We start from the raw sequence: 22,356 nt of genomic DNA, 5'->3' as shown, positions 1-22,356 counted from the left end.
AAGAAAACTGAAGAGAGGTGCAAGGTGCTACTACCCTTGGTACCAGCAGCAGGCACAGATGCACAAGCCTACTGGACAGCCCAAAACTGGAGAGGTCTTGGGAGTGTTGGTGAATTGGACAAATTTGTCCCAATGGTCAGCGTGTTCCAAACACCAGCTTCTGCAAGACCCTTCAATCCTTAGGAAAACCTTATGCATATAAGAAGGAATGGATGATTTAGGTAGAGCAGCTAAATACTATTTTAATTGATATTTGCCCTTTGTAGCAGTTCAGCCCAGTGCCTGAAGTGCTAAAGCACCAAACCAAAATGCATTTAGCACTCCAAATACACCTGGTCAAGAGAAGCACCTGAAAGTTAGGATTTCCACCTGAATTAAACCACTTCGTCTTCGGAGGTTTGCGGCTCACTATTTATAGCACAGCTAGGTGGGTCCTGGTCTTAAGCATATGAGTCGTCCCATTCACCACTGCTGCTCAGGAGAGCAAGGGCTGTGACAGCACCTTTCACTGTCTCTTTCCACCCTCAGCAGGTGCCAGTGCCAAGGCTGCTGAGCAGACGTGTGAGAACCCACAGCCCCAGCTGAATCCCAGCTTATGGGGGCAAAGCACTCGCTGCTGTTACGGCAGGAGTCAAACAGCTGTGAGCTAAGTGGCATCAGGATCACATCATCTGCTTACAGCCTCATATGTTTCCAAAACATTCTCTGATGGGGCTGAAATTTTCCATGATTGATCTCTGGCCAAAGGCAACTCCTTTTCTTTTTTTTTTCTTTTAAGTGTAATCAAACCCTTCATTTTCAAGAAAGAAGATGTTGGAAAGAGGGCAGAGCAACCCTGTGAGGAACAATTCTGTAACCCACAGCCTTTTTTGTTTGAGCCTTTGTATCCTCATAATGCAAAATGTGATTTATTACCATAGGATAGCTAACTGCTAAAAAAGGCCAGAAAAAGTACTATTGGACAAAACCACTGGTTTTCTCATGCTTCTGGTTCAAAAACTACTCCTACATATATATTTTTGTGTAATTGTATGTACTGTGTTACAGTGGAAATCAGAAAGTCATTTCTATTAGCTGTAAACAGAATGGGAGCTAATAAACCTGACTATAAAACAAATAAATCTTTCTCTCTGTAGTTCCAAGAGTGTAAAAGCTCCCTCTGCTTTGCAGAGCCTGTGTAGGGGTCTAATCCACACCAAGGAGAAAGAGCAAACTTGAAGCTAGCCATCAGAACAGACCCGAAGAGAAGGCCAGCTCATTTGCAAGTGAACAGTTTACACAAACACCCAGAAGTGCAGACCTATTTTAAAAAGTGGTATTACTATTGAAAATAATTTTCAAAGGCAGAACTATGAATGCATCTTCCAGCATTTGCTGCTGACTTTTGGGCAAACTATCTCTTTGCTAACTCAGAGCAGAAGATGGAGAGCCTGTGTTAGTTTCTCCAGGTTTTTGTTTCCAGCTCAGTGGTTTCTGCCTGACTGCAGCCCAGATTCCCCGCGAGGTCAGCAGCCATTCAAAATCACTCCTGCTCCCAAGGACCAGCCAAGCCTCATTATATTTCTGTGCAAACATCCTCCTGAAATCGCAGCTCCACTGACAAACAGTTTTGCACAGCAGAAAACAACAGGGTAAATCACACCAAGCTACAAGTCCCCACTTTATAGTTCCCAATGAATCTGTAAAAAGCATGTGACAACATAGAGGCACAAAATCTTTAAACATCACAAAAGCAGGCAGTGCCTGTGTGTTGGCCTAAGGAGGTGTTCAGGAACTGCTCGAGGGTCGATCTGGTAAGATGGTCACATATTTAGTGGGTTCCAAACACACACAGTGAGGACCCAGACCTGGCTCAAGCTCAGTATGAGTTGCTCAGCAAAAAAGTTGGTCTACAATGGGAGTCTAACACAGAGAGGGGAAAGAAATCACCCCTATTCCCCAATGGGAATCCATAGAGCTGCTTGAAAGGGAGGTGTCATTTCACAGAAGTGATGGTAGGCACTGATCCCACCCCATGCTTCCCCTGCCTCCATCTCTCTCTGCTGGTGCCTGTGGTCCCCAGGAGGTCACGCCTCCTTGCCAAACTGGGAAGAGGAAGGGTGGATTTTTTTGGATTGCTATTATTTAGTGTGTGCATATCCAAAGGTAGAAACCACATTGCATTCAGGGCAAACAGAAGAGGTGTATAGCTGACACTGTGACACAAATATTATAATCTGGGAGGTACCAGTGAAGCAAACCTCACGAGTTACCTTATCAATCACAGACTGCCTGTGAAGTCTCAGGCAAATTACACACCTGCCCCACAGGATCAGGGAGCAGGACTGTCTCAGATGCCTGTATCCCCAAATCCCTGCCTCACTGTCCTTTAAGCTCTATTTCTGTGCCATCCCAGACTTTTCCAGTAGTGCTGATATCTTACTCATAAACATCTTTCAAGCTTTTCCTTGGCTGCCCTGACAACCCAATCAAATACATTTCACATTTTAATAGTTGTCTCAAAAGAGAGATCAAGAAATCAAGAGGATTTCCTTCCCACCCAGGGGTGCCATAAACACCAGGCTTCAGAGCCAGCCTCACTGATACTGAACATCTTTGTGTCTGCACTACATTGGTTCAGAAGAGGCCATGGGGAATACAACCTCCCCAGAGCCTGCAGAACCATAGAATCATAGAATGATTTGCATTGGAAGGGACCTTAGAGATCATCTCATTCCAACCCCCCTGCCATGGGCAGGGACACCGCTACTAGATGAGGTTGCTCAAAGACCCGTCCTACCCAGCCTTGAACACTTCCAGGGATGGGGCATCCAAAATTTCTTTGGGCAACTGTTGCCAGTGTCTCATCATCCTCACAGTAAAGAATTTTTTCCAAATATCTAATCTAAACCTACTTTCTTTCAGTTTAAAGCCATTCCCCCTCACTCTTTCACTACATGCTCCTGTAAAAAATCCCTCTCCATCTTTCCAAGGCTGGAGACTTCCAGCCCCATAAAGCATGAGATTTATCTGAGGCCAAGCCTTCCTCATTAAGGAGGAGGGGCACCCAAAGACACTGTGTTTCTTCCCCATCCAAAAGGGAAGAGCTGACCTCCAGGTGAAGAGCAGGAGCTGGGACTTCTGTCTGCACGCGGCTGACATGGGGCTGGGTGACAAAGGCTGTCAGGAGGCAGGGGGTGGCTGCTTGGCCAACGTGGCTTGTGGGAGAGGTGTGCTAGAAGACAAGCAGGGTTGGCTGCTGCCTGCAGTGCTTGATGGACGCAGCCAGTGTGAGCGGGGGAAGCAGTGGATGCCGTGTTTGGGGGTTCTGGGAACATGGGGTGCTGCTCCTGCGGTTTGGGCTGCTCTTGGAGTCCCAAAATCATGCTTAGCCCTTGCTGCAGGAGCTACACTGGGCAGCGTCACTGATAGACAAGTCTTTCCTACTGAATTGTACAACTAATGTCAAGAGAGGGCTTTGCTTTGTGATTCTGGATTTCATCAAGAATCCCTCCTCAAGCCCAAATTTAAATTTCTGCCTTCTGTCGGCAAGCTGGGGAGAGCTGCCTGCTCTGCTGCAGGGACTGCGCACTTAGCGCGGGTTAGGGCAGAGAGGCACAAAAACAATGTGGCAATGAGTGACCACAGAAGCACCATAGTTAGACATGGTTTGTTGAGTGCCAGAAGTATGCGGGTCACTTTGCCAGACAAGAATCTTCCTCCCAAAGAGGCTCCCGAAGAGCCTATCATCAGTTTTTTAAAGTGTTTGCAGTTTGCTGGCTGAAGCTTTCCACTGGAGTTGGTCTTGCCTAGGGGCTGTAAACTTGCAGAGTTGGAAAACATAGTGTTGATGCATTCTTGCCAAATCCAGCTTGTTCCTTGGATTGTTTCCTTTCTCTAATCACTGTTTATCTTTACATGGGCCAGATTGGCCCATTTCTTCCACTTTTTCACTAGTCTCTGCAACAGATACGTGATTTCTGAAATTCTTCCTTGGCTGACCACAGTTCATTCATCAGGGAATAAATTTATCCCTTGGTTGGGAAATTAGTTACCACTCAGTGGATTTCCAAAGGCATTTCTAATACCTCAGCCACCTTGGATTTCCAGGTGTCACATGAGCACTACCCTGTGTGTACCCAGGATTTCCCCTTTTAGCAAAACATCTGCCACCAACAGTCCACAAAAGCTCTGTACCTCCAGCTCTTGGACAGGAGTCAGCTCTTCCCCACTCCCCCTAGTTTGATAGGCAAGGGAAAGGAAAGAGCTGCCCAAAACCTGCCCTCAGCTGTGTATCTAAGCAAGGATTTTCACTGCAGTGTTCCAAACTGCATTTGGAATTTCTACTCTCTTTCTCAAGATACTTGTTTTGATTCTTTCTACTCACCTCTGTAACTTCTAAACTCCCAGGCCCGTTTGCTTAATGTTCTGTTATTGTTACTTACATTTCAGTATATATTCTACTCTGAATAGGTAAAATAGATGGACAAAATATTGCCATGCCTTTTGGCGGATAGACAAGAGAGGAAGTGGGAAAATTCGGTTATTGCCTCACAGATTGCAGTACAGTCACAAGCAGATCCTCAATCCCTCGAGTTTGGTACCCTGGTCCCTGCTCCTGATTTCGATTCTGTAGTTTTCCACCTGAACCCGTTCCAGCATTTACTGATTCCACAGGGCTGAATGAATGTGCTTTAGCAATACCTCTATCTGCCTGGGACATCAATACTTTGACACTGAAGAGAGGGGAAGTAACCGGCCACTAAAACAACGGGAGGCAGATTCAGCCCTTACATAAGTGAAAGCAACTCTGTTCTGCCAAGCCTGAATTTGCCTCTGTATCCATAGCATTGCATTTTTTAAGATCCTCTGGCCAGCATGAAAGGGGGGTTTGGTAACCCAAAGAAACCATAAAGCCCAGCTCTGAACTGGCTCTAACACAGCCAGCTGCCATCTCGGACAGCTGGAGATCATTGGGCTGCGGACGCGGTGCCAGCACGCGGATCCATCACCCATTGCCCCCTGCGGGGAAGCGAGGACCATCGCCAGACTATTCCCATCTTGCAGCCAGAACCACGAGGCTGAAGCAGCTCTGCTGCCACCTCACGCTGTGCTTCTCCCGGCCTGCCTCCGCCGCCAGCCCGCTCTCCGCTGGCGGGAGCGGAAGCCCCGCGGGCCCCGCTGCGGGAATTTTCACACATTAGCCTCTGCACAACTCCCACTTAGAAACAAAAAATCGCAAGTTTGGGGCAAAAAGTATTCACCAACACCCTGTAATTGGATGAGTTTCTATTCAATTTCCCAGCGGTATATTTAGATACAATTTCTAGCTTCTTTCTTCTCGAGCCCACATTGAACATTTGGGGGTGCAGATCCTTATGGAAAAAGAGTGCTATGGCTTTATAAAAGTCTTGTAAATATAGCCTGTGAAAGAGAGCACACGGGGGGGGGGGGGGGGGGGGGGGTGATGTCCCGGCAGCTGGCATAAAGGGGTGGATTTCCAGAGTAATCTCTGACAGCAGTGAGTTATACTTCATTCGAAATGGCGACATCAGCTCACAGGTAGTAAAACCAAAAATATTTGCTTGAGACTGCCCTAGTAGAGTTCAAGGCCAGGCTGGATGGGGCTTTGAAGAACCTGGGCTAGTGGAAATTACCCCTATCCATGGCAGGGGGGTTGGAAGTAGACGGTCTTTAAGGTCCCTTCCAACTCAAAGTCTCTCATGATTCTGTGACATCTGAACATGCTGTCTTGAAACCATTGTGATACATTGTGTTACTCTGACCTGTGCTTCTCTCCATGCAAATAAAATTACTAAACCTACTTTTTTAATATATAACATTCTTGCCCATTTTAAAATAAATACTTTGTAAAAAGAGCTGAGTCTATTTTAAGAGCCTTCATATAGCCTCCTTTCCATTTCCCACAGAGAGGCACAAATGCAGCATATACAAATGTGACAGCATTTACAAAATACAAAGCTGCAGCAAACATAAGACAGTGATCCAGAATAACTGACTCTCCAGAGAAAATGGGAGAAATAAAAGAGAAGGATGCTCAGCTCTGTGATGCTGAGGCTGACCATGAGTGTGAAGCAACAAAACCTGACCTTGGTGAGAAGTCCTTCCTGTCCTCTGCCCTACACCAACCTCAGCCAAATTTAAAGATACCACAGATGGCAACATGACCCTCGTCCACAGCTCGTAGCCAAAAGGCTACACCCTTTTGTGGCCATGGTTCCATTGGCCAGTGTGGTATCTCAGTTTAGGCTCGGGACATCTTGTGAAGATTGCAGAAGGCGACGTAGGAGGAAGGTTCCTCTGCCCCATTTCACGCCTAAGACACCTGTGCTAGAGAGAACTCTATAAAAGGCCACGGTTTTATTAAAAAGAAAAGGAAAAAAAGAAAAAAGTAAAAGCTTTCAAGAAAGGGTCTAATCACATTCAGTTTCTTCAGTGCTTGCTGAAATAATCATGATGAACTCTGTCAGTGTTAATGGGGGTGTTATAAGTATCTGTGTAGGACTGCCTCTGTAATTCAGCATTAATTAGCTGAATCATTATTTTAGAGTGTTACTGAATTATCTTATAATTACTACCTAACTTGGTGCTTGTAAATGAGGCAACAGAAGGAAATGGCAATTCTTTTAAATGTACTTAAAATTAAGAAGGCATAATAAACACTCCATTCTGTCCTTTTGAGAAGCTTTTTTATCTTGTGTGAGATGTAAGGCTAGTACAACTGCTTTCATCTGTGCCTTGTAGATTTATTACAACCATTATAACAAATGGAAATGAATATTATTCAGGTTTATTACCCCATAGTATATCTTTATGAGCACACAGGAAAGCATGTTGCTTCTTTATCCACTGCCTACAAAGAGACAGAAAAAAATCCTGCCTGGGAAAACAAACTATTGTGATTAAAAAAAGATCATTTGACTCTCCTAGTATAACTGTTTTGCTAATAACTTATCTGCTCTGATTCCCAACACAATCAGACCTAATTGTTGCTCACTAAGAAGTCTCATTACGGCTTGACTGGGAAGGTAGTTAGGAAATACCACGTACATTTTTGTTGTCACTGGTTCTGCTCTGGAGGTACTAATTCTGTAGTACAAAGTCTATCGCACCATATCCCCCTGCCCCAAGTGTGCAGAAGGAAAGGGGAAGAAAGGGAATGTGTTTGTCACACAAATCAGAAAGGCTGGTTTGGGGTTCAGGTTCTTGGGATCATCTTTGAAAGCTGGGGACAAGCCCCTTTGCTCAGACCATCATACATTCCCGAAAGACTACTCTTCAAAATTTTTGCAGGATTTTTTGATGGCACAGACACACGTTTATAAAATTATGAAGAAGCACACCAAGCAAATCTCTCCCTATTCCCAGGCTTTTACTGGAAAGTCGTTTTTGTAACTTCTCCGCTCAGACTAAAAGAGATTGTGCAGGTCAACAGCTCTGCTAGACCAAAGGGGAGTCAAAGTTGTGCAACCAGTTGTACAAGCAATCAGACATTTCTGGCGTGCTTTAGTTTTTCAGGGTGTATTCAGAGATTTGCAGCAGGCCCTCACAGTCTGCATTCTCTTACTTTTACCACATACTTCGTATGTAGGATTCACAGCATACCTATAACCTCCATTTTCTCAGTGTTTTGCCATCAGAGCTGAGATCACATTAGTACTTGACTTCTTTAGAACCTAAGGGTTCTAAGTTTGAAACAACAACAACAACAAATTATATATCTATATATATACATAAATCTTTGTTGTGAACAGATTTTCAGCCTGAAACACAGAAATACAGAAAATGTGTTCTCAAATACATTGCTTCCTCAACACTAAATATTATACACCGTTTGAAATAGTGTAACAGTTTATCATGGATGATTGCTGGGAGGATGATACTGATACAATGAAGGTATGAAACATTAAATCACACTTAACTTTTATATCTATGAAAAAAGAGATGATTTTCATACTGTGGCATGTTTATTGCTTTGAGACCTAGCCTGTTATTTATTAGGGTTTACTCTGTAGTTCTTAGAAACGGCAGAATATTACCATTGTGATTTCTCTTATTGCTACAATCATGATGGTATTCACACTCCATACAGAGCAGTTTAAATCATGGAAAGAATGCAGGGCATGGTTAAAAAAATTGGTGGCAAAGATAGCCCACAAATAACCCCAGCTTATATGTAGTACACTTTAAGAGGTGACAGGAGAATGTCTTTCCTGAAGTTTCTCAACCCTCTTATCTAAGATCAATCAATTTAAAAGGTGTGCCATAGCTGGTGTTCAAAAGCAACTTTCTAAATAGACAGTAGTGGCCCATTTTGAGGAAATATAACCATCCTGAAAACTAGAATATGAAGCACTTGGAAGTTTACAGGATGAAAATATGATGGAAAAATTTTGGTTGGAAGGGACTTTGGGAACTGATCTCCTTCTCAAGGCAGGACTAACCTTAAGGTTTCTTCAGGCGCCTCAGGATCCCAAGTAAGCAAATTTTGCTTACTTTCCAAGTTCTCCAAAGCTCCCAGTGACAAAATGTATCTCTCTGTTCAGCTTATATCCAGAAGAACCCAGTTTGGGTGCATTTAGATGTGTGACTCCTACCTGCACTGCTTATATCAGCACAGCAGTAGTTTTACATATTAATAAGGCTGCCAACCTCCTTGAAGAGCCCACTTCCAATTGTGTGTGACATTTCCAAACACTACAAAATACCTTCATAGCAAGTGAATTCTTCTCTTTGCTTTCACTTTAAAATACAAATTTCAGCTGAATTAACTCAGCTGTTTCTAAGGAGCAGAGTCAGGAACAAGCTTCCTGCTGAAAAATGGAGTGCCCTCCTGTAACTTCAGAGCAAGGACAAGCAGCTCTGTCAAAGAACAGCTTCTCTGTGTAGTTTCTGTGCAGGTCCACCCACATTTGGTTAAAGGATGAGCTTTATAAAAATTGTGATGGACTCCACTCAGTGTGGACTTGCTGTAGCCTTGAACAGACGCTACCTGTGAGGATGCCGGCCTCACGGAGCACATCTGAACTGCTCTGCTTTTTTGGAGAGCAGAAGCCAGCTGTGTGTCAGGGTGGGATTTGGGCACAAGCAAGACAGGAGCTGACCTGCCACCAGTCCCTGCTACCAAGTATCTTGCTACCAAGCCTTGGACCAGCCAAGTGGACAGAGTGCACAGGGCCAACACCAAGAGAGGGAACGCAAAGACAGGAATGAGGTAGAAAAGACAAAACAGGCAGAGTAATTTGTTCATGGTGCTCATCAGTACCAGTCCTGAGTGCTTTACAAACATCAATGATTTCATTTTCACAGCATGCTGGGAACTGAGGTGATGCTATTAACAGCATTTCGAAAAGAAAAGTCTAAAAACCTGGGGAATAGTTCCAAAGTTTCTACTATTCTTGGTGTCTGTTCTGAGTCATTATTTGTTTTTCTCAGAGCATTTACCACTACATAATGTTTCAGGCATTCAGAGTTCATTACAGATGTAGCTGCTCATACGTCTGAAAAGCAGAAGCCATGGCCAAGTGTCTATAAAAGACTAAATTAAGGATAACCTGTGAAAAAATTGGTTTAAGCAACTCCGCAATGTCCTAATGGCACTCTTTGGCAGAGCCAAACAAGAACCAGCTCCCACAGCTCAGCTGAGGCTCCCTGTGCTCCAGACTTTCTAGTACGCCTCCACTTTCAGTTGGACACCCTAGAAAAATCTATTGTGGGCTAGTTTAGAAGAAGGAATTTGTGAAGATGGGAGGGTAACTGAAAAATTTGTGGGACCATAACACAGCAGGAAATATTATTAAAATGTTGATGCCTAGTTTCCCCTGCTGCTACATCATCTCACCCTTAGGTCTGGCCGATGGCTCTAGCTTACTCCAGGACAGGCACAACCCAGAGAGCTCTCAGGGGCATCTTCCCTGCTCCCATAATCCATCAAGAGCAGACCTCCTGGGAGGCATTTTTCTTCTCCAGCCCACAATTAAATGACTTCTTCTTTCCTGCCTCTTCCTGTTTATTCATTCCTGCTCCCCGGTGATTGGGCTCAGCAGCTGGAGCGTCACATCTTTCTGCAAGGGATGGCCTCCTTCCTTCCTTCCCTCCTAAAACTTACTCCCTTAAATTTTCTTCTGTGCATCTTAATTAGCACATTGCCAGCTTCAGGCACCAGGACACTTTCTCCTGCTTAAATCCACCTCAAAGTACAATCGTGTTACCTTGCACATTATAGAATATGGAAACGTTTAATGATGAAAAGCTCTTTTAAAGGTTTACTCTGTTGAACTTGATGAGATTTTCAATACCCCGCTGTGTTAAATCTCCACGCACACAGACAAAGGCAACAAAAGGTTTAGGAACTGAATAGTTCAGGCTGCACCGTCGACATCTCAATTTGTTGGATTAGGGAAATGGCCTTGCACCTGCCCTGAGTTTAGCACTGTGAGGTTAACTCCAGTTTCAAGGCATTAGCTTGAATGCAAATAAAATATGTTTACTCAGTTAGGTTTGAACATGTGTTGTCTCAGTTGCCTGATAGCCTACCATGACATTTATAGCTGTGTTGATTCTTATGGTTAGGGTAAATCTCTATAACTTTTGGGCTATTTTTTTGTGTGCAAATACCAAAAAAAAAAAAAAGAAAAGAAAAAAAGAAAGCAGAAATACAGTATGTTTGATTTCCCTTAGATTCATGCAGTGCTCAGATAAAACGACCTTATTTACTCCTGGGTTTCTTATTAAAAATCTCATTTCCGGAAATATTTTACATCAATTTCACACTCTTTCAGGCACAAAACTGTTTGCCTGTGAGCTGGTGCCGTCACTGAAAAATCCTGAATTTTTGATTTCTGATGATGATTTTGTAGGGATTTAATTATGGCAGCCATAGCCCATCCCAGCACTTTGCTTCTGCAGAACAAGAGTGTTGCCAGCTCTTTGTAGCCCACCAGAAGCAAACTCAAAGGATGGTTCCTCCAAAAAACTTTGTCTGACAGATCTTCATACGTCATTCCTTGGCATCTATCTGTCAAATTATTTGGCAGTTCTCTCCATATGAATTGTAGCAGTTTAGCTGCAACAATTTCCAGATCAAAGCTGTCAATCACTAGGCAATTCCCACAAGGACATGCAAAAGGACCTGACAGGAAAATTAGCTAAAGCTGCAATAATCTAGAAGATGTGAAAAAGATTAAAAAAAAAAAAAAAAAAAAAGAAAGAAAGAAAAGCAAGATTCCCTGAATTATATGGATTGAAGTTCAATTACTGTTTTCCTTCAAACAATTTAAGACAGTGAGCTATCATAGCCACTAGATCTGCAGGAAAAAATCTAGAAAGCGAGTTGCAATTCATCTGTTTCCTTGGCATTCCCTTCCTTTCCAATTAAATATGCTTTTCTTTTCTTTGCCATTATTCTGAGGAGGCAGTAAACTTCAGTCTAAATGAGCATTTACATGAAAATCAGAGCTCTCCAAGGCATCCACTGAAACTCCTTTAATACAATATTTGCTTTAATTTGATTTTCTCTCTTGCCAGTGGGAGAGTTTCAATCGCATTTGGTATGATTTATAATTGTACGCCCCCTCGTCCTGCAGAGGTCATTCCTTTCCTAAAACTGCATCACTTGACCAGAAAGAATTCCTTTTACAAGTAAACAGCTCAGCAATCAATACTGTCCACAGATGATAGTGAGCACAGTGCATTTTTTAATAGAGTCTCTCAAATGTCAGAAACCTCACTTTAATCTCCAAGAAATATAATCTGTTTACATCACCTGCAGCCTCTTGGTTGTCTCCTTCAGGAAGACTGCTTTCTTGGGCTCACTGAATAATCTCTTCTACTTTATTTTTGAAAAATTCAGCTTCATCATGCGTATTTCAAGCAATCTTTACCTTCCTGAATACAAGTGAATAGGGGAATCATATTATGTGATTCTCCTTATTTATCTCTCCACTTCAAAATATGAAGCCACATACAAAGGGTTAGGATGTGAGCATCTTCTTAAAGATATTTAATCCTGCTTCCACGATATTGATCTCGCTTTGTTTTATTAAAGTAATCTGCCACATGCTATTGAGACTGCCTCTCAAAGAAACAAATACTTCTTCTAAAGAGGGAACTCCGATGAAATATAATGTTTAAAATATTAAAAATTACTATGTAGCATTGTATTTATAGGGACATACTAAACTTTTACCGAACATAGAATGATGTGCAAAAAAATAAAGGCTAAAATCAGCAGCAGAAAATGAAAATTCTAATAATTTACAAAGTAACTATTTTTTCTATTGCTAATCTATGCTATGACATGCCAAAGCAGTACCATGCCTGTTAGAATACTGAACAAAAAGCAAAAAAAAAAATTTGTTTATCTAAAACACGTACTCTGGGTCGGATTTTCTGTCCCCACATTTATCTCCACCTATTTTGTTGTGTGTCTGCATGGTATTACATAGACATGTAACAAATTCAGTAACGTAAGCACCTAGACAGGTCTGCATGTGTATCTTCTGCTTAGCTATGCATGTGTGGTTGTGTGCTTTTTGACCAGATATAACATATAACTGATGGAAAAATTAGAGTTCCGTATCTTTCTGTCTGTGTGGGGTTTGGATTTTGTGGGGTTCCCCTTTCTTGCAATCTGAAGCTCTTAACAAGTCATTGTTTATCACCTACGTTAGCTTCAGTACTTAGAGATGTGGGTAAACCCAGGTGACTTCTGCACAGTTCTTTGGCTTCTTCTGGGGAACTTTGGGCTTTATTTCAGAAACAGTGTGCATTACCCAGCCTCAGGTCAGTTATTCCATCTGTGTTAATTGTTGGCTTAAAACCATTTCCCTGCCTACATTGCAAATGACAGCAGTCTTTCCAACTTTTTTTTTCCCTCTTCTTGCTCTTAACAGAATATCCCTACAACAAAGATAACAAACTTTGCATATGCACGTTGCATGAAAAAGAGCAATGTAGAGACAGTTAATCTTCCTCCAGAAACCAGGAGAGGGATGAAACCAGGTTAGGGACCAAAGTGTGGCTCCTCATGAGTTAACATAGCCTGTAAAATAAACCGATACGCATTTCTGTAATGTATGTACTCTAGCTTGTTTTACTTGCTTTTAGAGTGGCTACAGTCTAAATGTGCTTATATATATATATATATTTATATACATATTTGCACATGGCTGTTTCACTTGACCATATTATTAAAGATGAGGCAGAAAACCACAGCGAAAACCTGCCAAGCACTGAGCCAGGGTAAGATTTGCAGCCTCTCGGGTGCAAGGCACTCACATGAGGGGACATTCCCAAAGAAGTTGCAAACACATCATCAGTCAAACATTCTCCTGAGCAGAAATCCCCTGCACTGCTCAGGAAATCCTGCCAGCCTGCGACAAAACACCCAGAGCCACCGGCAACCTAAGAGCTGAGTGAAACCACTTCACACCATGTCAGAGAAGTTCTTAACCCATGGTATGCGGGGAAGGGCTAAAACCACTGTAGCCCCCTTCCTAGGGCTATGGCTTTTGGCTGGACCACTTCAGCTGACAGAACTTATCTGTCACACTGAGTGAGGGTGAGAGTGAGACACCCTGAAATACATCAGCCCCAAATCAGAGTTGAGGATCCACAGTACAGCTGTGCATAGGTTGTTCAGAAATGAATGCTCACAGTGAATGCAAATGGACCCACACTGATATTAACAGGAAAATCCAGAGAAGCAGACTCTCCTTATCCTCTGGGCCACCCATTTGTCTGGTCACTGCCTGTCCCCATAATGCACCCCAAAACCTATCCCACCAGAGCAGTGGGATTTACCTTATAGCTTCCAGTCTAACTGAAACCCCATCCGTCTGCTCAGTAGCACAATCCCAAAATGCCCCTTTGTTTTTTCATCATCCTAAGAAGGTGCAGCTTCTTGTTTCCAGATGTGGCACTGCCCTGAAAGCAGAAGGCCCCTAATGGGATCAATGCACAAGCTTCCTTGCTCTGTGAGGATGTGTTGTTGCCTGACAGTAACTTCTGCGATGCATTCAATTGCCTCTGTCGATGCCTTATCAATGCTTTTCCGGTGGTGAGCACCATTTTGAACAGTGCTCATTTCCATCTGTGAGCATTAGCTGTGGGGAAAATCTCCCGTTTTTTTTCTTATAGAAACCCCATTAAAAAAATATATCCATTCACCTGAACCAGGGGTATGTCAGAATATTATTAACTTTAAATCAAACAAGTAAAAATAGTGATGATGCACATCAATATCTGGAATAATATTTAATATTCTGTTCTAGCAAGCTCTGAAGTAGCATCATTATGTGGCTACCGCTGCAGGGAGCAAGGAGTAAGCATTGAGCACACTTGAAGGCAGAGGCTGTCATTTACAGATGTGCTTTGGATAAGATTTGTAACATGCAAGTCTGAGTCTCTCCCTTTCAGCTATTGCAGAGGTGCAGGGAGCTGGGGAAGCAGAGGCAAAGGAGGATGGACTGAATTTGATGGACTCTTATCTGTCACCTCCAGCTGAGGTTTCTTTGAACTACTCTCTCTACTGATCCATAACAAGAGTGGAGTGTCATGTCTTATTCTTTACTAAGGCCACTGGGACATAGTGTTGGAGAGCCTCAAATCAAATGTTGGCTGTGAAGGCATGTTATAAGAAACACCCTTCTCACTTCATGTGAGCCATATAAAGTTCCCTTCCCACCTGAGAACTGATATGTCTTTGCCAATTCTGAATCACCTTCATGGAAATAAACTTTTGGGGTAAGAGCTGTGAATGTTGCCCCTCTGTTACAACCCCTAAAGTGATACTCAAAAACTGCTGCCAGTTTCTTCCCACCAATCTGCACCCCTGAAGCCGCAAACTCACACCGAGCTAGCAGGAAATTATCAAAGGAATGCTTCAAATCTTGGTACTTCCCCAAGTATTGCTACTCACCTCAGTATGTACCACTACTAGAACCTCCACACAGACCCAAACAGAAAGAGAAAATGACCGGCTTTTGTTAGTGAACTTCAAATGTTTATTGTCTTCTTTGTTCCGCCTTTGCAGCTTAAATCGTAGTCAGCTTATAATGTCATTACTGGTATGAAAACCATCCTGCCAAGTGTTCCATGTACTCTATAAAGGTCATAGATGCCCATTAATTTACACCACATTTCCTTTTTGTTCTTAATTGCTCAGATACTTTCTGCATTTTATATACATGCTTTCTGGGCTTTGTGACACCAAATAACCCTTCACTGTCTGTCAAAAGGAAATGCATTCTTCGTATCACCCTAAGTATTAGAATTTCTCATATCAGTCTGGATTACCTGCAGCCCCTCCCTTTCACTCTTCAATTTACAGATTATCCAACTAGATGGAGAATTTTTTAACTCAGTATGTATTTTCATGCATAAGGCAGGAGGTTGCATCATCTCTTTCATGAAGTATTCCAGTAATCTCTGGATTCATATCTTTCTCGCCCTTGTCAATTTTTCTCTTTGATTACTCTTCTTTTTTATGGTAATCAGAACTGGCATGGGGAAGTACCTTAGGCTGTTTTGACCAATTACACCTTCAATCCTTGAAATCATCTTTTTGACATGTCTGATTAAAATGGATCAATTAAAAGGGACATTTTGCTATTCCTTGACGTGAATTCCTCACTTTCGGTCCCATCGCATATTTTAGTTCCCAAGAGTTACGGCACCATTAGAAGACTTTTTTTTTTTTCTGTAATCAAACTGTTATAATTCTTTTTATAATGGTGCAATTATCTCCTCTCATCTGGTTTCACCTTAGCTAGCTCAGTGAGTCATAGACCTTTACATCTACTGCATCTACACCCACTGACGATCAACAAGGAGCGACAGTCTCTGGGATTCATTTGCTCTCCGCAATGGATTTACAAGGAAGCACTTGCTTAGACACCCTTCAGTACAAGCTCTGAAAGAAAAATGTGCAGGCAGTGTACTGCCTACTTTATGTATTCATTGTTTTAATGATTCCCAGTAAAAGAAAGTCTAATTCTTTCTCTCCTGATAGTGTAAATCATGTTACAATCACTATTGGTGTGGTTATATAAAAGTAATGTAAATAATGCAAATACAGCTCAGCACCCCTCATTCCTTAACTGTGCTGTGCTTCCTTCCAGTTGTCTTATGCACTCCTCTTATAGAAAAGAGTAATGGTTAGGACTTGAAAAGTCTTGCAGGACTAGCATCACAGGGACAGGTGTCGTCTGCCTAGAGCAGGACTAAAGTACCCAGATTAAAAGGATCAATACCTGCTCTTACATTTGGAAGTAGTCATGTCTTCCATGCAGCTGTTGAATACAAAAGATTTCTGATAGGCTCATGTTTTCAATTTTAAGTCATGCATAGAGGACATAAATGAACCATGCCAGGAGAAATTCTTGTTTGCTAAACCCTCTGTGAGTCCTGCCCTGGACCAGCTTTGGCTCTTGAACGATTTCCTTTGAGTCCTGGCTGGTCTTCCTTTTGAAATCTTGAGAGGGGTACATAATTTCTACTCTGTGACTGTCTAGCCAGGGCTGAGAATGGAATGTAAAATGAATAAATAAAGAAAAAACTTATGAAATTACTTTCGTTTGGCCTCTTACGTACTTGCTTTATGTGTATATATGAAGGAATTAATTTTTTTGTCAGAATTACTCATGAAAAGCAGAGTTTAAAGTGGTGAGTGCATGAACAGCATGCACAGAAGCCAAAATGCAAATGTGCATGTACAAGAATTCATGCCAGAAATTCTTGCACATTCATGGAATGTGACTATTCCAACCAGGTTCATTGAAGCAGGCAAGGAAGGTAACATCAATCTTCAGTGGCTGCTGATAATCCATAGAGTAAAAGCCCCAACAATATGGGGCTTCTAAAATTCACTTCAATACTGAACCCATTCAAACAGAGCACGGCATGTTTTCCTTCCCCAGTCCAAAACAACCAAAAGTGTTTTAACTCTACATCACTCATGCTCAGGCAGCATTCTTGTGAAGGCCGCGGCTGAAAAGGAAATCTGGTCCTGCAATGGAAGGCAGTGATCTGTGATTTGGGAACTACTGAGCTTTGTACTTTGTAACCCTCTTAGTGGCCTGAAATAAATCCTGCAATCTCTTTGCTCCTCCACTCCCTGCCTATAAAATGGTGATAGTGCTGCTCCTCTTTCCAGAGCTCAGAAGAAATGGACCCGTGTGGTACTTGGATGCTGCAGGTGCCAGGACTGCACAAGTGCTGACAGAGACAGCACCCTTTGTGGAAGCCAAGCTGAGTGACTCTCACTTAAACCAAAAGAGAATGAACCATAGCCAGGCAATAGGGCTGGTGAGGATATCTACTCCCACCTGTGAATCATGCTGTGTATTTGCACATGTTTGGGGCCATTAGGGACAGATGCTCCCAACGTGTCAAAATTTCTGTCACCCTGGCTTGTGGGCCAAGTACTGGTGGGAAAATGCTGGAATGCATGACTTTTCATTACCAGCTGTTTCGTCTAGGCCAGACAAATTCTGGTGTGACCTTGATCTCCAAAGCCAGGACACATCCTCAGAACACTGACTTATGGTTCCTTGTGACAAATATGTTCCTTTCTTAACCAAATCTGTGTAAATCAACATGCATCTGATAAGGACCAACTCTCCATGTTGTGCAGGATCAATTGCCCAGTGTGGGCCCAGGGGACACACTGAATGAACTCCTTGAGCTGGATCATAGCCTACATAGGAAACGAGCATTTAATATATAAACAAAATCAACAAAATACATCTATTTAGGAAAGCAGTGCAACTTCCACCAAAATCAATAGATTTTTTTTTCCTTTTCTGTCTTGCACATGCTTCTTGCTCATTCTCTCAGCTTCACAGCGTTGCTCTCCTCAGTCCATTCTTCACTGTACGCTTTGGGGAGGGTCCAGCTGAAATCGTTCTTCTCCAGGAAATACAGATTTTAAAAAATTTAGAAAACAAAGGTTTTTCAAGTCTCAATATGAGTATGATCATGCAGGTTAATACCAAACCATCTCTCATTGCATAATATCTGAGAGCAGGCAATTTCAGGGCTATAGAAGAATCTGGAAAATTACATAAGAATTCTCCTTTTGCTGTAGGAGCTTTAAAGCTGCACCTTCATTCAATCAGGAAGATAATTTCCTCTAAGCAGCAAGTTTCAAATTCTGCTTATGACCTTGGTGTCATGACAATTTCGGTACTAACTTATTCCACACTTAAAGTATTGCTACTAGAACTGTGAATAATCATCAAAATTAACTAGCCTATAGACTGATTAAATAATTTCCTCCAATTTGCATTTGATATGTTTATTAAGTGCTGGAGGGTGCTATTTGCTCTTTTTACTGCTGTTAAGCACTGTGTCTGGGTTTTTGGCATAGGTGCAGTACTATTATGGTTACTACAAAATTTTTATCAGATTATGGCATAAGTTACCATTTGATACTGTAAAAACGCCAGTAGGTAGTAGATAAATATTAAGATACAATTAGCTGCCACTACCTTTTATTGCTTGGGAATTCATTAATATCGAGATAAGGCTGCATTCTGTGGCAGTTACAATTTTTTTACAAATTGCATTTTCTTACAAGTAATAGTGCAAGAGTAAACAAGAAAGAAGCTGACTATAAACAATATAAACATATGTGGCAATATTAAAGCTTCAGAAAATACAAAGTAGTGCCCATGTATCATTCCTTATGCTTTGTTTGTCCTACCACGGTCTGCAAGACCTATTATCCACAACAAGCGATTCCTTGTGAGATGTTTTTATTTTGAAGCAGATGAAACTATCGGTGCTAATAGTCAATAAAAACTGTGATTTGAAATGTATTGGAAATAGGTGTTTTTAAAAGCGTGCCTTGGCCCTTTACACAAGCAAGTGGTTGCTAATGCCAGTGTGCATTAGAAATGCAATTGTACTATACTTAGATGTGGTTCAACTGCAGTTACAACAGGGCCATTAAAGAGCATTAAAAAAAAGAAAAAATACAGGTAGAAAAGAAAGAATACAGGTTAAAAAGGAACATGTTCTGTTGCTCAGCTAAAGGATTTATCTATAATTAGAAAACAAAATTGTTCAAAATTAGACTAAATAGATAAAATATTGATATCTCAGAGAACATAAACATACTATACAGAAAACATGCTTACTTACATTTAGCCTTGTAAAGAATTCTAAAGACTTTCAGCATGGCTTGGGAAATTAGATTCAATACAATTAACTGGCAAGTAGGAGAAGACTGTGGACTCTTCTCTTGGAAGACTCACGCCTGCTGGTCAGGGAAAGTAAACTCTCACCTGTCATCCCTGATGTTTTTCCAGTGTCTTCCCAAAACACAACTACTTCTGACCAGGTGTAAATCTCAACTAATCAAACCCATATGAGCCAAATGGCACAAAAATTAAATCTACGGTGAGTAATGTCGCGTAAAGGAATAATATGTGTGACCATGTGATTGCCTGCATTCCTGGGCTGGAGCTGGAGAGAAGTGGGAAATGCCCAGCTGACTTAGTTGGAACCGACTCAAAACTTCATCCGCTTTGGTTCAGTTCTCAAAATAGGGCACATGACCTCTAAGTAAGACAGTACAGTAGGCTGCTTTTACACTACATCGCTGCTCCTGCAGCCCCTAATACCAATTCCCTCGCTTTTCCAAGCATGGGAGGAGGTACAATTTGACACTTGCTGAGTTTCAGCATTATCTTGATTTGTAATGCATTATCCATAGCAAATTTGCCCCTACCTTTAGGAACAGAGATGACATCTGCTACAGAGTGCCTTACACTTGTCTGTCTGCTGCTTTCAGTGTCATATGTCTGACATGAGTTAACCTCTAATAAAACCTAATATGAGGGAAGAGAATTGCTCATTGGAGGTGTCCGCACTGCTCCTCTTGACCTACTTGGAAAACTATGACTCGACTCTTTGCGGCTTCCCCATCGCAACACAGCTGCAGAAGGCAGTAAAACAGGACCACTTTTAACCGAATCTGAAATGTGCTATATATACATTTGTATGCCTTTGAATAACATTATTTCCGAACCTTGCAACACCCTTTCGTTACTTTATCAAGCCCACTACAGATCCCTCTCCCCCTTTTTTTCCCCCCCATGGAATTGGCATAATGAGAAAAGATAGCCTTTTCTCTTCACAGATAAAGATCCAAATTGCATTTTATAATCTGACAATTACAGAGTTTGATTTTTTTAAAATAAAACAGATAAACTCCTCTCCTTGTTCAAGATGGGACCGTATTTGTTAGTGACAGCTGTTAAAATGCTGCTAAAAATAGATATAGTGTCAACCACTAAAAAGCTAAGTGCTCCTGTGAACCACAAGCAGAAAACAAATGAGGTTTCTACAGAATTTGTGGAAAATCTGTGAGCATCTTGCACATACTGTGAAAGGTGCTTTATTCTTCCAGCAGCCATCTCTGTCTGTATCACAGGGGAAAGGGAGGGGATCAAATGTTTGGTACTAAGGCAGTATAAGGCAGATTGGTATATTCCCTCAATTTTATTTTCTATCTGCTTTTTGTTCTTAAAAATACAATAAAAAAATATGATGCAACACAAAGACTGAGGCTACATCCCAGCATTTCAGATGCCTTTTTCATTTATGACTTTGCCCTGAAAATCAACTAAAGAGCCCAATACACTGTAATTATAAATTAATAAAAAATAGTTGTTTTGGCTATGCCAGTTATTGGGAGAGCAGACTATGTGGTTGGGTGCTTTTTGCATGGCTGTGACTTGCCAGGTTCCTTGCAGACTTGCGTGGAACTTTTCTCTGCCTTGGAATTGCAGCCTCCAGCCCATCTGCGGTAGTTCTGTCCGATTAATAAATGAGCTGTATTCCAAACCAGATGTATGACACGAAATGAGTAAAAAGAGAGAGAAGAGAATTGTTCACATTCAATGTTATAATACATCTCAGTAGGTTCCTCCTTTTTAGCTACATTATGGCTAAAAATAGAGCACTAGTGTAGGCACAGTGAAATATGATTTGTTTCCAATAATACAGTAAACTAATTGTGAAATTAAGCTATTGAATGTGCCGTTATCGCCGCGTCTGGCCTCACCAGCACTTTCTGCTTCCCCGTTTAACATTTATCAAGTTACCCACAAACTTTGACGGATGCAAACAACAGCTGATAAAATATCGCCTTTTCCAAGGCCCCAATCCTACAGACTTCGGCACAGGTAAAATTCCCGGCGAGCAGCCCTTTCCCACGTTTAAAGACTTGCATCGAGGCTACTAGAATAGGGCCAACTTTCTCCTTCCTCCAATGCCTAATTTTTTCCTAAAGATGTTTAAATGAAGAGACATTTAATGCCCTGAACTCAAACATAATCAGTTCTAAAAGACCTTAGCCACATGTGAAATATTAATTTAAAACCAGCATCGCTGTTGGCACCGATTTTTCTGTTAATGTCTGGAATCGGGGCGGGTTTGCCCCACCGCAGCCCCGCGAGTGCGGCGCGGATGCTCCTGCTCCTTGCCCGTACCCCGGGACCCAAGGGCACGCCGGGGGGCAGCGGGGACCGGCTCCCCCCGCCTGGCAGCGGCGGGGACAGGAGGATGGAAGGCGCAGGCCCGGCGGGGGGGCGCAGCCTCCTCCCGCAATCCCGTTCAGGGGCGCTCCGCTCCCCGCAGCCCGCCCGGGGGCCGAGCGGGGCGGTCGGAGCGGGGAGGGGAGGGGTGTTCCGCCGCCGCCGCCGCCGCCAGGGCCGGGAGAGACGCTCCGCCTGGGGAAGGGCACGGGGAGACACTCCTCCTCCCCCGCCGCCCGCCCTCCTTCCCTTCCTCCGGCGGCTCCGCGAACCAGGAACCGCGGCGGCGGCGGCGGCGGGCTCCGTGCGTGAGAAACCCCGCGGCGCCGGGAGCCGCCGGGAGCCGCCGGGGCGGGCGGTGCGGGAGGGGGCGGTGGGGGCGCCGCAGCCGCCGGGCGCTGCGAGGGGCCGGGCGGCACCGGAGGGGGCGGGGGGGGGGGAGGAAAAAGTTTACACCCTCGCCACTCTCCTCCCTCCTCTTCCTTGGTGGCGCAGATGGGAGTTTTACCTGGAATGACATAAGTTTATTTTTTTTTTTTCGGGTTTGTTTTTTGATTTTTTTTTTTTTTTTGGAGGGTGTCTCTCTCTCTCCTTCTCCACCCCCTCTTCTCTTCTCCCCCACCCCCAAAATCTCCCTTCCTCCGCCACCGGTGCTGGATCCACCCCCCGTTCCCCTCCGCCGGCGGGCGAGGGTGTGACCCGCGGGAACACCCACCCACCTAGGCGTCCATGGTGGGAGCTGTCCGCCGAGCCGAGCCGAGCCGCGCCGCAGGCACCCCGCCGCCTGCCACCGCCGCAGCTCCCTCCCGCC

General features: G+C 43.1%; 2 protein-coding genes and 1 long non-coding RNA gene across 3 annotated transcripts in view; 1 reads left to right on the top strand and 2 right to left on the bottom strand.

Moving 5' to 3' along the window:
• The window catches only part of LOC125326656, a 40,506-nt gene that overhangs the window by 16,971 nt on the left and 1,179 nt on the right, over positions 1-22,356 (bottom strand). The gene's annotated exons all lie outside the window — the stretch shown is intronic.
• Positions 15,450-22,351, bottom strand: LOC125326738. The gene is made up of 2 exons (XR_007203971.1): positions 22,265-22,351; positions 15,450-20,841 (listed from the first exon to the last, which is right to left on the bottom strand). It is a non-coding gene; the product is annotated as an uncharacterized LOC125326738 (long non-coding RNA).
• The window catches only part of NR3C2 (nuclear receptor subfamily 3 group C member 2), a 193,921-nt gene continuing 193,345 nt past the window's right edge, over positions 21,781-22,356 (top strand). Inside the window, exon 1 of the mRNA XM_048305185.1 lies at positions 21,781-21,849. The gene's annotated coding sequence lies outside the window, so the exon portion shown is untranslated. The remainder of the gene's footprint in view (positions 21,850-22,356) is intronic.

Source organism: Corvus hawaiiensis, chromosome 5 (assembly GCF_020740725.1).
Source record: "Corvus hawaiiensis isolate bCorHaw1 chromosome 5, bCorHaw1.pri.cur, whole genome shotgun sequence".
In the NCBI taxonomy this organism is placed as follows: Eukaryota; Metazoa; Chordata; class Aves; order Passeriformes; family Corvidae; genus Corvus; species Corvus hawaiiensis.
Note: the sequence above shows the minus strand (reverse complement) of the source record. Positions and strands in the feature narration are given on the sequence as shown.